Raw genomic sequence first — 14,049 nt, forward strand, 5'->3', positions numbered from 1 at the left:
CCTGTAGACGATAAAATCAGGCCGGTGAGGATTGTTTGAGGCTATAGAGAGATTTGTACAATTTGCAAATATAGTTCGGACCGAGGGTTTACAAAACCAATTAGTTAGAGCATATATACTTCCTCTTGTAAAGTTTCATGTAAAAAGGCATTATATACATCAAGTTGGTCAATCGTTAGTGACAACAAGAGAGAAAATGATTCAAATGGTGGGAGGTTTTACAACTGCACTAAATGTATCGATCTTCCTGGTTAAATCCTTTGGCCACTAAATAGGCCTTGAACCTCTCTTTTGAACCATTGGGTTCTGTTTGATACGGAAAACCCATTTTGTTGCCCACAATGTTCTTGTCCTCTGGAGGGAGAACAAGATTCCATGTATTGTTAGAGAGAAGAGCATTATACTCATTTGCCATCGCAAGCCGTCAGTAGGGATTATTGGCTTGGGAATAGCATGTGGGCTCAGTTTCTTGTAATGGGCTAACAAGCATGGAATATTTAGGATTTGACTTATGAATACTAGCACAGGCCCATGTCAGCATATGACGTGTAGGGGGCCTAGGGGCAATTGGGGCATTTGAGAGCAAATGTCACTCCATTGGGGCGTGTGGAACCCAATAATGTGAGCAATTGTATGCATTTCTTTGCAACATGTGCTGAAATATTGCAGAACTTGACATACAATATTCATATCACAAGAGTTTGATTTAGTATTATTTTGAGGTTTACGATTACTTCTATTATCGCCATTGTTATGACCTTAGGGAGGTCTGCCATAAGAGTTATTGTTTTGGGAGTGAGGATAACCAGAGGATAGGGAGTTGCTGCTACCTAGTGACCTACCTTGAGATTGATTGGCTAGGTTTGCAAAAGGGGAAGTGCCTAGCTGAAGTTGTGAGCGACCTTCAAGTCACTTCTCATAGCTTAGTAACATGTTCTATACATTAGCTGATTGAGATCATGCAAGCCAGTGGTGATAGTCAAGTTTCTAAATATTGATATGAGCGGATACGCCCTGGCCTGTGTTGGTGTTTTTTTTATGTTTTACTTTTTTTTTTTTGAAAGCAGTTCAAAGGGACCGGTTTAAGGCCTGATTATCCTCTAAATCAGTAACTGACCATCCTTATAGAGATATATTAGAAAGCCACCGATACAATACAGGTCGATACGTATCAATACTTTGAACCTTGGTGATAACGATAATAAAAGCATCATATTTTGAGCCGAGGCTGCTTAGGAGGTAGTAGATGAGATCAAACTCATTAACAGCATAATTTACTACTACAAAGAACGTCTATCAAACTCTTTATTTTTTGAATGTAGTCAGCCATTATAAGAAAACACTTCTGTGCATGAGCAAGTTTAAGCCTCAAGTCATGGATACGAGAGACTTGTTTGAGGAGGAGAATAGTCATGCAATGGTAGTCCAAAAGGAGTAGGACGTGGTGCAACCCACAACCTGTGCAAATATAGGTTCTGTTAGAGATGCTAATAGCCAAATCAGATTGAGTTGGTCTTGCTTCACCCAGGCTGAGTATTCTGGGTACAAAGATGATGAAGAAGGTTCTATTAATGTGGTGTGCTTTTCTAGGCATTCAAACAAACCATCAATAATGTTGGAGAAGGTGGTGAGAGTGATTGGGATTGAGATTGGGTGGAAGCAGGAACAGTGGAATAGGATTCACTGAGACTAGCCATCAAAACAAAGGAGAAAAGGTGACATTGGTTTTGAATCGGTTTGGTCTTTACTACCTTGGTTGAGGTGGACTCCCCCTACACTGTAGGATTCAAATGCAAATTCTTATTTGTCTCTGCCACTGCCATTGTTGTCGCCAAGGTTCAAAGTATTGATATGTATCGGCCCATATCAGCCGATACGTATTCTGCTGGGAGCTTCCCAATATGCCCCTACAAGGGTTATATCGGGTCAGACCATGGTTCAGAGGATAACTGGGACTTAAACTGATCCCTCTGAATCGGTTTTGAAAAAAATAATAAAACATAAAAAAAGCATGGACATAGTCTAATACGCCCTACATTAAATTGATACTTTGAACCTTGTTTTCTGAGCATCACCACCAGGTTTGTTGGTTAGGCTGTGTTTGGTTTCAGTGCAAATTTATTTGCATTGGTACAAATGCATGGGAGTGTAAATGTAAAAAATGTAAATTTTTATATAATTTTATTTTGGATTTTACTTTATTCTGTTTCATGTCTTAATTTACTTCATTTATACTGTAATTAAAGAAAATAAATTAAAATTTGAAACAAAAATAGATCAGAATTTACACTTAAATCATTTGTACTGTCATAATTTTATATCAATACAAATTTATTTGTATTGTAACCAAACACAACCTTTAGTTACAAATCTTTTTAGCGAGAGTGTGCCCCTTAGTTGTGTCCTGTTTTGTACTTCAACATCGACACATAAAAGGAGAGGGAATGAAATTAATTTGAACAATCGATAGTTGTCGATATGGTAGAGTTGGCCAGAATCTTATTATTAGTCTCGCTCGATGTCTCGGTTAAGAGGATGGGGAAGATGGAAAGAGAGAGAGAAAGAGTAAACAGGGTATTTTAGTAAAATGTATATTTTAAGGGTAAATGCATTTTAACAACATTACGTTAGTGTTTCTTCTTTCTTGTTAAGAAAAGCAATAGAAGGGAGGCATGTTCCCCTATTTTCAAAATATTAGGTTTTTATATTTTACCATATTTGTAAACTTGGTACATTAGTTATGGTTGAGAATAATTCATTGATGTTAGGAGCCAATATCTTTGGGTTGTTTGGATAACTACCTCATTTGATGAGTTTGACCAAATGAAATGTTGGTACATCATTTAAATGGTTAGACTTAGTTGATTGATTTTAAGATGCCATTTTGATAGTCCAGATTCCATTTTAATAGCCTAAACTTGTTTTGATTTGGTGCATTTTTTTATGGCCTAGATTACTTGAATATTAATACATTATTTTGATGGTTGAGATTAATATATTTCTTAAAGAGATCATTAAGATGGCCTATTTTTTTTGGTTAATTTGGTATATCATTTACATCGCTTATGCTTCTTGAAAATTGGATAATTTGGTTAACTATATTACTATTATGACTACCCTTGAAACTAGGGGTGTTAATGGACCGGTTTTGGGTTAGACTTTTATCTAAATCAAAATCAATTTGGACGAATTGGATGGATCAATAAGACATTAAATTTGGATGGACTGTATGGATCAGTATGACATATTGGATTGGACCTGGTCCGTCCATAATGAATTTATATTGGATTGAGCCAATATCTGGTCCATTAATACAAGATAAGAACATAGGTGTCAATGGACCAGGTTTGAATTGGAACCAATCTAAATTAACAGGAATTTGAACGAATTGGACAGTCTTTGGACTGGTCCAAAATATACATTAGACTGGATTGAACCAGGTCCATTTGTAATGGACTCACATTGGACTGGATCGGATTGGACCAAATCCAGTCCAATCGACACCCCTGCTTGAAACCATCATCACAAATTACTTGGATTTTCAAGATTAATTGACTAAAGCTTGAGGCATGATTTCAACGGCCTGGATCTTTAATCAGAAAATCATGGCAAGAAATATCTCTTTTAGTAATATTAAATGGGTAGAAATGGGAAAAGATTAAAATGTCTAGCAATGCGCATGCACTTGGGTATATACCGTTAACTCCTTTTAAATGAATGGTGAAGGAAGAGGTCATTATCAAAGTGTTACATCTCCCAATCTAATCAGAGAAGAGACAAAAACCATTGATTTATATGCTACCTAAGATTTCAAATTCAACTTTTTTATCCGATTTCTATTCTGTTTGATCGTTGATTGAATTGATTATCTAAATGTTAATTTGGACATATATATGATATATAATGGACATTTGTCAACTTTTTTCCTTTCTAATGAATAAGGACAAAAACAGTTCAAAGAAAATAACAGGATAACCTTGGTATAAAGTAGATGCTTTATTAAAGTGGGCACATCCTGTCAATCCATTATGGTTTGATTTCGGTCAGAAGAAAATTCATGTATGTGAGAAAAGGAAAAAAAAAAAAAAGATATCTGTCATAAGTATGTTCTTCATCTAGAATTATGAATTCATTGGATCGAAGTATTCTTTTTATTAGTTAAATCTTGCTCTTGTCACGGTTTTCTAGAATTTTTTGCCTTTGTAAATTAATCCTTTTATCACACCAACACTTTAAATATTGGGAGTGAGATATGTTCAAAATGAAAGCTTACAACCAATTCAATTCAAGTACTTTGTAATGACTAAAGATTACCAAAGGGGCATTTTTCAGCCTTCCCAATATTCATAAAGATGATGTTATCAAAAGAATATATCTTTATGAGTTGCCGAAATTTGACAATTCTGCATTTTAATTACAAAAGAAACTTTGCATCAAATACGATCCACAAACCCATTGGCCCACCATTAGGGTTTTAAACTATTGTTCTTAGGGGAAGCTCATGCTTCATCTTCTCATGATCCACTAAAGTTGTACTTTGTACAAAACCAGATGCTTCTGCAATTTTTTAAGTTAAGAGATTTCTGCAAAGCATCAGTGGTCCCAACTTCTGTATCTGCCAACAAGTCAACCAAATAACTAGCACATTTTTCATCCAAGGAAACTGAAAAAATAATAAGAAAGAAAGAACTATGAGAAGCATAAATTCTTAAATGGGAATTTTGAGTGGCATTAATTGCTTATGATACATTCTGAAGCAAAAGAGTCTTGTGTCCTGTATGATACATTCATTGTTGTGTTTGGTTTGAAGGTAAAAGGTAGGGAAAAGAAGGGAAAGGCCATCTTTTGTACAAGTTTTCTTACCTTTCGCTTCCTTTCCTTACTTTTTCCTTCAAACTAAACACAACCTAACTAAAAATCTTCCTTTCTTGTGCAATTTCTAGATTGGCACCTTTTGTTAAAGAAGGTCCATATACAAACATTGCGACACTTTCTTGTGACCACCCAATGAAACATCAACATTCGATAGATCATGTAGTGTTTTGAACTTGAAAGAAAAGGAGAATGTGCCGGTAATAATTTTCGACCTGGCCCGGCTCAAAAATTCTAGGCTTGGGCTTAGACTTTGTCTTCGGGCCTAGACAACACATATTTATATATTTATTATTTATGCATATTGTATATATGCATGCTATTTTATGTTTTATTTATTATAATATGACAGCTATAATACATATTATATATAATATTTACCAAAAATTTATATACTATTATATGGCATATAATATGAAATATTATATATTTAATATTTTACATATGGGTTCAACTATGATACTAGATAGCGGAAAAACTTACAACCAATCAACTGGTATCATAAAAGAGGTGACCAATGAGGTTGTATTCATCGAAGTTCATGGGGGCTATTTGATTGGTCAAATCTAAGTCTTAAAAGAATTTGAGAGATTCAAATTCAATCTAATATCCTATGGATATGAAAATTTTAATGTTGAATTTGTTTCATTTATTTAAAACATCAATAAATTTATATAAAATTAGCTTATTTAAAAGATTAAATATAAAAGAAAAATATGTGCCATAATATGAAAAATAAGTTCATCTAATTCCAAACCTAATGTAATTCTAAAGAAAATTAATGCTAAAAATAATATTTTATATATCTACATAATTGGATCCTAGCAAATTAAACAAGAACCAATTAAACCCCATTATGATGATATCAAAATCTGACTTGAACAGATTAATCAGGCCACTTCTTTCTCTTTTTCACGTCCCACCCAGTTCACTCTCTAAGGGAGATTGAATCCACTCTCCAAGGGAGATATTTCTCTATGAGCCAATTCATTAGTCAATTTTGTGTTGTATTTGGTACTACATTGTTGTTTCTATTGTTTCTACCTGAAACATTTTGGGTTGATCAATACAAAGTGACACATTAGTGTTATTTGAGGCTGTTCATAAGAGTCTAGATCTCCTGCACACACAAAGTCTGCCCACGCCTACCCACATAACATCGCAGTCACACATGGAGAATATCTCATCCACCTACATAGTATTATGCAGGGGGGAGATGTTCACAATTCACAGGGATAGTGTGTTGTGAGTAGTCATGGACAGGAGATCCCGAGTCTGTTTATAATTGTAACAAGCATATATACATTACAAATGCATGTATGGGAGAAACTTCAAAATGATGTTATTTGCTCCAAAGGGGTAAAGTCTAATCATTCCAAGGGAAGTGACACACAAAACCATTCTAGCTGAAGTGACCAATTTGTATTGATTAACCCAAAATGTTTCATGTAGAAACAGCAATGGTACCCAAAGTTAACAAAGTTAGGGTTGGCAAGCAACTTGGTACAAGTCACTAAAAACCTATCTTGTATCACACATTTCAGGCAACTTACATGCTTGCACCTACCATGAAGATGCCTACTAGCTTGCTGGTAAAGTCTTTGGTAGGTTGTAGCCGATCATTGATATCAAATTTGGCCTTCACCAAGGTTGGAGTGTAATGGCGGTATTAGAGCTTATTTGACCAAAGTGGTATTAGTGTTTGATACTCATCACTCAACAGCTTAATCTTTTAGGTTGAACAGTTCTTTGAGAGTTTTAAGGGAAAATTATTTGTCGCTGGTTACCATGAGAATATCCACATTCCCATTTTACATGCTTGAAAGTTCATTCCTATTTGTGGATTCATCTATGCATCGCACTAACATTAATAACCAGCAAATGGGGATGTCGTTGCATAGCCCATATTCCTAACCAAGGTTTTTAAAACTGACCCAGATAACCAACTGATTAGGGATTCGGTTCCTGAGTCAAACGATCGATCCATTTTGACAAAAAAATAAAAAATTAAAAAAGGTCAAAACCGTGGTTCAACCGCTTGAATCAATGTTTTTTGATAAAAATCTGGTTTTAGTGAAAAACAGACCTTACCAGTTCCCAGCTTTCCGATCCGGTCCGATTTTAAAAACCATGTTCCTAACAAAATAAATAAATAAAACTTACACCTATCATTAAACCAACTTGAAAAAAATAAATGAAATATGAATTAACAACTTTAAAGGATCAAATCGCATAAACCACCGCAACCTGCCAAGGTTGGAATAGGGCATAACGCTAATATTAATTCATATTCTATGGAATAAATGCAATATGCGAAAAGATCAATTTGTGAAAACCCCACATTCAGATATTTGCTTTTCATAAATAAAAAAAAAAGCAATTTACAAACACCGCCTAAGTCCAACACAAGATGGAAATTTCCACCATGACCACCCCTAAACATGATTTTACAAAATAGAATTATGGTTTTTAAATATTTTAAAAGACTCGTTAAGTTTGTTGTCACAATATAAGTTGGTGGGTTTATGGGGTAATTGGGAGATGGGTACATCGGGTTGTATACATTAAGGTTCAAAATATCAATATGCTTGATATGTCGGTAAGGGTGTACGGGTAAATTGATACTCATTTTTATTGTTTTTTTTTTTTTTTTTGGCAACTGGTTCAGGGGGCCAGTTTAGGGCTTCTCCACCCCCTGAATTGGTCAAACCCCCAATACACCCACTGTAGGGGTCTTGGAGCAATAAGTATTGATCGATACAGATCGATACGTGTTAATACTTTGAACCTTGGTATAGATAGCCTAAATATATATCCACTATAACCAGACAAACACCTTATCAATTGATTTGGTTGGCCCCTATAGTTCTATTTAGGGATACAAACGGATTTGATTCGAATAAGGGTATATCTGAATCCGATTCGATATTGTTCATGTTGGATCCATTCTGATCTGAAGATTCGATTGGATCTGATAAGTCTTGATTTGAATTCGAATCATATTGGTAAGTTGGATCTTCGGATATAATCCGATCTGATTTGCTTTCTTTAAAAATTAATAAATTATTAAAAATAAAATAAAATATACCAATTTAAATAAAGAAAAAACAAAAAAAAAAAGTATTTTTTATTATTTTCATCATATATATACATATTTTTTATAAAAAAATAAATAATATATTTATAAATAAATAATATATTGTATACATTTATATTTATAAATATATAATATATATCGAATTGGATAGGAGTGATCCGATAATCCAAACAGAAATGATCCGAATTCGATCAAATACGATCCGATATCTAATCGCCGATCCATTTGCACCCCTAGTTCTATTTCATATTAAATCGATATAAACCATTTCACCTCTATCATTAAATAGCTAAATCCTTTGGATTTAGGAACTAACAAAGTTGGTGTTGGTAAACCACTTTAGCAAAAAATCGCTTTCAATATTTATATATCTGTGACTGCACAGGTACTATCTTTGTGATTGGCTTATGCAAGGCACCAACTCTTGGAGTGCAGGATGATTACGTGTCCTATCATGATTGGTGTACCCACATAAAGTGCAAAATAGGCCTTATCTATGCATAAAATTACATGGAATGTTACAGTTTTACACAATTAGAAAAGTCAATAGATCGGGTTGACCCGTAAACCCACTTTGTTCAATCATAAAGGGATCGGATTTGGGGGCAGCCTTGTTCGGGCCCTAGAATCGGGTTGTGATTATGCTAACTAGCCTAACCTGCATTAGATTACAAGATAAGGTGGTGTTTGGCAGTGTAAATTTTTGGATCAATTGGTTCTTGAACATGTCACACAACTAGTGGTGTGAACGGGTTTAGGTTGAGAATTTATCTATGGAGGCATGACATTATAACTTTTCTTTTTCTTTTTTATGTTTTGAAAGGCTAAACGATAGATTTCACTAACTTGTGAGTTTTTTCTTTTTTCTTTTTAAGTTAATATACCTCACCTAATTACACTCAATACAACGGAATGGAAATAGCTAGCAATTGGAAAAAAAGTTTAGATGATAATGATGATGATCTCACCTCATGGCATTTAAGACTTTGATGGGGGCGTACCTTGTTTTGGTTTGAATCGCTATGTGAAGGCAGATATGGCCGAAAACTGGTCACATGTTGAGATCAACAATGGCACACTCTGCGAATATAGTGCACTTTGGGTGTTGGGGTCAATAACATAGGCTGTTAAGACAGTTTTCTGGGCTGGGCATATTTTGGGCAGTTCACTTATTCACACCCATGCTTTGGTTTTTAGTCAAAATAAATTAAGATGTAATTATTAATTTACTCATTCTCATGGTAATGTGGCATTTTTAGAAATTCTCTCAACCGCCAACAGCTAAAGTTTTTCTCCTACGAACATTGGTGAGAGAGGGGCATGTGGTGAACAACCCATAATGAGGAGCACAAAGCCACCCTAAAACCTTGGTCAAGAGTTAGCTCGGTGCATACTACGTGTCCCAAAAAGTGCGGAGCATGGTAGCATTCCCCCTATGTGCTTAAGGGCGCAGTACTCGGGGTATTCCTCTCTCTTCTTCTTTCCCATTCTTCAAAGCTTCTTAGCAGTTAGCACTACTTGATAATGATTAATTCATCATAACTAACTTGACCTAGTCGACCTCCTCTCCCATTTACTAACTTGAGCGTTTGAGTGCTCTTCCTTGGGGAACCACCTTGAGCCTTTGACTTTGGTTTTTGCAAGTCATCGGACTCTTTTCACTTCGTTCAATTCAACTCATTCAGCTTAGCTCGTCTAGCTCAGAAGGACCTCTTATTTGTTGCTTGTCCACCTCAATTTAGACAACATCAAATTGGTGCCATTTGGGGGAACTAACATAAAAAGCCTTTAGTTTTCTCATTTCTTTTGTTATCCATCAATAATGCCTCCAAAGAACAAGTCCAATTGTTCCAACACTCACTCCCCCTCAAGGGAATCTCACACTAGGCATGCCACTTCGTCCCGCGAGTCTCAGAATCAACTTGTGACTTAGGAACAATTCAAATATCTCAAGTAGTAGGTTGAAGACCTCATTGCCTTACTTTGGGCACTAGGGCATCACGTCCAAGCACCAAAGCTCCCTCTAGCTTCCATTGCACATCGTGTTGATGACATGCCCTCTCAAGTCAACCCTCTAGTCAAGGGGCATGACAAGGACCCAAAAGCCTTGAAGAACCAGGAAGAGTGTCTCTCATTGCCTTGGAAATCCGATTCCAATGCCCAAAATTAAGCACAAGAGCACTCAATCCCACTACATACAATGTGCTGGGGGCATATCCCTGCCAAGGACTGGTTATGACCTTAGGGCAACTAGTGCCTGTAGTAGCACCAACACTGTTTTCACGCCAAGTCCAATTTGGTGAAAGATCGATGCATCCCTCCCCGAAGCTGACCAAATGAGTGGATATCGATAGTGAGATTCAAGGCATGTGCAAACAATTGAACGAGCTTGAGAGGAGCCACATTGATCACCATTCACCCGTCGAGGGAGCCTAAGTTAGTAAGGAGCTAGCCCATCTTCACACAAGATATCATGAACGAGCTCCCTCCTCATGGATTCAGATCACCATAGTTTAAGAAGTACAATGGCACTACTGACCTCGTGGACCACTTAGAAGGGTTTATGGACACCATTCTCCTGCATGAGGCCTTAGATTGTTGATGTATAAAGCATTGGGCAATCCAAGTCCAGAACCTGCACCAATCTGTAGTAGTGGTTGCCTTGATGCACAACCTTTAGACCTCCTTTTTAGTTTCTCGATAGAGAAGAAAGCTCTTCGGGACATGATCGAACTCCTTGCTTGAGCTCAAAAATACATCAATGCTAAAGAAGCACATGCTCACATGTAGGGAGGTCGAGATAGAAAGATGTTGGAAACTAGTGTCGGGACCATAGGTTGAGTAGTCCCCTACCAATCTTAAGGAACTTCATGCTACTTGGCATGCCACGAGCCAAGATCCTCATAAAGACTCGAGACCGGTGCTTTGTTAGGTGGTCGGAGAAACTGAAATCCCAAGGTAACAAGAAGACCTTGAATAAGTACTACAAGTTCCATAGATACCACAACCACAACATGAAGGATTGCAGGGACCTTAGCAACCACATTGAAGACCTCATTAGACAATGTTATCTTGGTGAATATATAGTAAACTGTCGAGCACTTTGCAAGAACAACTTAGGCTTCACTCATGTGCCTAATGATCAAGACCCCCCTTTTGTTGGGGTCATTGTATTTATCTTCGGGGGAACAATAGTAGGAGGGGAGAGCTTTTTAGCCCGGAAGGCCTATGCTTAGTTGAATCAAGTGGAAAATTGAGTCTTGAAGAAGCCCAAAATGGACACCTTGATCACATTCGACGATGATGACCTGAAGTGGGTCTAAACACCCCATGATGAAGCATTTGTGATCTCTGTCAACATAGCCAATTACGAAGTGCATTGAGTCCTCGTCAACATAGGAAACTTTACTAGCATCATCTTCAACAAGGCTTTCTAGAAAATAAAGATTGGACGTGACCATTTGTAGTCAATCAATACCCTTTGGTTAGATTCTCCAATGATGCTCTAACACGAAAAGGAAAGATCACCTTACCATTGATAGTGGGGAATGGACCTTAAAAGACCACCTTATTGGTGGATTTCTTAGTGGTGAAAGTTAGATTTTCATACAAAATCATCATTGACTACCCGATGTTGAATGTGCTTCAGACCTCGATCTTGACATACTACCTAATAATGAAATTCCCTACCTACCAACCCGATGTCAGCATCGTCCGTAGAGATTAGTGCACTACTTGTTAGTGCTATGTAGTAAGACAATGGGAAAAGTAGCCTCCCAATAAGCTCTTGCCATTAGACCTTCAGGATGAGCTCCGATCATGGTGTGGCAAGATTGTTGAGGGTTTGATTAGGTACCTTTATTTGATGGTGAATCTAAGTGGGTTCCCTACTTGAGGATGGTCTTTGCAATAACTTCATCCAATTTTTAAGGCTAATGTCGTTACCTTTTCTTGGATCATTATTGATATGCCCGAGGCTAAGCCCTAGTTCATACTTTACCAATTAAGCATTAATCTACACTATCGATTGATACAATAAAAGAGGAGGAACTTTACCATGAAGAGGTGGTAGATAATAAACAAGGATGTTAACAAACTCCTTATGTTCAATTTTATTAAAAAGGTGACCTATTTGGACCGGTTGGCAAATGTGGTGATGGTAAGGAAGGCCAATGGGAAGTAGAGAATCCACATTGAGTTCACCTCATCCAACCTAATTCATTTAGCTAAATAGGACCTCTTATCTACTATTCGTCCACCTCAGCTTGGATAACATCACACTTGATGGTAAATATCATGTATGTCGTTTCACATATGTGATTTCACTCGCACTATAGTGGGGTCTAGTAGATTCAATTGCACCATTTCTTTGAAGGATCACAACGTTGAGCACTCCCTCAGTAGGATAATAATACTTCATTATAGTGTCAATGGCCATCATCCCCAAACAAATTTCATTTTAGCTTGAGGCAGATTTTTCTCAACTTATAAGTACCAAATGATGATTCCTCATTTCCAATCAAATATATTCTCAAATGAAATATGATTCCAAGAGCCACCAAAATATTAAGGGTTAGCCCAAAAGTTAATATCAAAACCGTTAGACTAGATAAAAATAATTTGCTCAAATTTTAGGTCCAAAACAAATCAACTCCTGATAGGTAAATTTTTTGTAATAAAATCATTATGTCAAAAGTGCTTAAATGTTTGAAGAAGAAGAAAAGAACAACATGAGAATTTTATTTTGAAGCTATATCTCTCCAAGACTTATGATAACATGGAATGAAGCTTTCTAATACATGTTTTACAGCTTCATGGTTTCTTAGGGCAATTTTACCATCTCATCATGAGTTGTATTGCAATAGAGTCTGTCTTTATTTTGCTTAATGGTGCACCAACCCTATCTTTTAAACCTCATTGTGGTTAAGTTTGTCCCCTCTCTCCATATTTATTTATACCATGGATTGATGCTCTTTCTAGACTCCTAATGCAAAATTTTCAAACCAAACCTTTACATAGTTTTTGTTTTGGCTCGGGAGGTGTTACACTTAATGATATAATGTATGTTGATGATATTCTAATTTTCGGTAGGAGTTCAATGAGAGAATTGACTCACACCAAATAAATACTACAGATTTTCTATAATGGTCCCCTATGCAGACTTGCAATTGAGAGTACCAGTATCACTCACTTAGTGTGGTTTGCCTCATCACTAACCATTCAAATTGATGTACATGGTTATTTGACATTTGCAAAGTGGCTAGAAGAGTGGTTTGACAAAGATGACCCTTTAAATCCCAACATTACATTTATCTTTGTCTAAGGATTAATACTTTTCTGACACATCTGGAAATCAAGATGTAATGCTGTTATGGAGTGCAAAAAGTTTGATCCGATACAAGTTGCTTCTGCAGCTTGGTGATTGATTTGAGTGCTTCTTCTGTAATTTTTGAAGGGGATTCCAATACTATGCCGAAGGTGCACTTCTCCCCTCCTTGGTGCATCAAACATTTGATTGCAGATTGTAGATAAATATTGGCTAGAATCCCTCAATGCTCAATCAATTGAGTCCATAGGTCAGATAATAAAGTTGCCCATGCTGTGGCTATTTCACACCCTATTACATGGTTTTTGCCACCTTCTTATATAGATATTAATTGTATTACAAAATGATTGTATTGTTGAGCCTTTAAATCGATGAAGTGGGTCTGTTAGTACTCTGCCAACACCCTTTCTTCAAAAAAAAAAAAAAGATAAATTGTTTTTTAGAATGTCCCTAAAGGCTCAAGAGTACAAATACAAATATTTGTAGTATAAATGCATACAAAATTTAAGATTTTGCACTCTATATATTTGTATTTGTACTCCTTTCAAACTGAACCTAAGACAAATGATGCAAATAGAGTGTAAATTCCGGTTCAGGGTAAATTTGTACTCTGGTTCACTTTTGCCTGTATTTGACAATATTACATTTATGCATTGACAAATGATAGACTAATGCATATTTACACTGATAATAAAATGTAAAAGTACATAAATAAAAAAAGAATTAAATATGCATTCAAGTGGGCTTTTGATAA

The sequence above is a fragment of the Nelumbo lutea genome, chromosome 7 (assembly GCF_056320005.1).
Source record: "Nelumbo lutea isolate HS-2025 chromosome 7, American lotus-T2T, whole genome shotgun sequence".
Classification (NCBI taxonomy): Eukaryota; Viridiplantae; Streptophyta; class Magnoliopsida; order Proteales; family Nelumbonaceae; genus Nelumbo; species Nelumbo lutea.